The sequence below is a fragment of the Branchiostoma belcheri genome, unplaced genomic scaffold (assembly GCF_001625305.1).
Source record: "Branchiostoma belcheri isolate BF01 breed outbred unplaced genomic scaffold, Haploidv18h27 scaffold4, whole genome shotgun sequence".
Classification (NCBI taxonomy): domain Eukaryota; kingdom Metazoa; phylum Chordata; class Leptocardii; order Amphioxiformes; family Branchiostomatidae; genus Branchiostoma; species Branchiostoma belcheri.
In genome coordinates this window covers 4,916,897-4,918,526 of record NW_017804020.1, presented here as the reverse complement: position 1 = coordinate 4,918,526, position 1,630 = coordinate 4,916,897, and positions in this window count along the sequence as shown.

Here is a 1,630-nt window from a genome sequence, read left to right as displayed (position 1 = left end):
TTGACGGTTTGATCTTGCCCTTGATTTAGCCTGTACATTTATCTTGCGTCTGTAAAGCCCTTCTCACGTACACCGTACGATGCATCTGCTTCTTCACATTTCGCCGTAGGTTTGAGATGCAGGTGCGATATTTAAATTTTTGAACTATTGCACCCGTCTCGTTTCAAGCCTACCACGTAAGGCCAAATCGTCGCAGAAAACCCCCCACCACGTATATGTACGTGACCGGGACATGAGCGCCGTCTCATCACCGGCTATAACATACAGACGATTTGTGCCTGACGGTCTACGTGGTATAATTTTACTGTTTTATAACCCAATCTCAGTCGGAGAGTTTATGGTTATCAGAGACGACACCCACTGCGGCAGTATAGCAAATGAATCATTTTGATAGCGTGATTTGGTATTAGAGACATAATTAAAACGGAGAAACTAAAACCTGATTTGTTCTTAAATGACACACACACACACACACAGAAATAAATCAGATATTTCAGATTTAACATGTCGCGAGGCTTAGTGATTTGGTGCGAAGCTATCAGTGCCTGTTGTGTGGATCTATGGTACCCTAAAAGTCACATAACAGCCATTCTACTTCCTCGTAAGTTATTCTCCTGATCCCGTTTGGCATATAACCTTTCAGTGTCTCATCTGGAATAGAATGGAAATGTTGCTCGATACAATTGATTCAACTTCAAGGTATTATTCCACTGTTCGTTGTAAGGTAGAATTTTACTTTTTGCATTTTGTAAGGATTCAACTTGCCAAGGAAGTTCTTATACCCATGGGACACGCGAACCATCTAATAACCAGTGGACCACAGCCCCGTCCCGTCATTTCTAGTAGCCGCGTTGCACGTCGGGAGAGCGACAATTATTTCAACTCTTGACCTCCACAGGTAAAGGCACTGACCTCTGGACGGTCCGACTGGACCACACTCTCCACCTTTAACCTACTTTTCACCAATAAGTTCCCTGCGGCTGATCCCAGCCCGTAATAAGTGGAGCAGGTCAGACATTCCACCGTCCATCAGGAGGGTAAATCGCACAGAACTGGCACATGCCCCAGAAACGGAGTTCTTCAGCCACCGAGGTTAATATCGGGTTACGGTTTATGTACGGTCTATAGAAACTTCTCTGTTCAGCAATAATAGAGACTTCTCTAAAAGGTCAATGCAGCCGGTCGGTTATCACAAGTAGAGTTTGTGCGGAAATGGGATTAAAGGTGTTCAGTGCAAACCTTACGAAGTACATGTACGTGTCTCCGCAAAGTATTTTTCGCTGAGCAAATCCGTTGTCGGTTATCCAGGGGAATAACCTTCTGTCCAACCTCGCTAACTCCAGCTGGGGAGCAGACCCAAACACTCTCAAGCAGACAGCGCTGGCCCTATGCTATTCCACTGCTGAGTACTGCGCCGCAGTATGGGAGAGGTCACCCCATGCCCACAAGGTCGACGTGGAACTGAACAGAGCCTGTCGTACCATCACAGGCAACCTGAAGGCTACCCCCCTGTCAGCCCTGTACATACTGGCAGGAATCTGCCCTCCTGGCATCCGAAGAGATGTCCAAGCAAGGACAGAGCGGGAAAACAACAGAACGACCCAAGACACCCTCTACACGGGCACCAGGA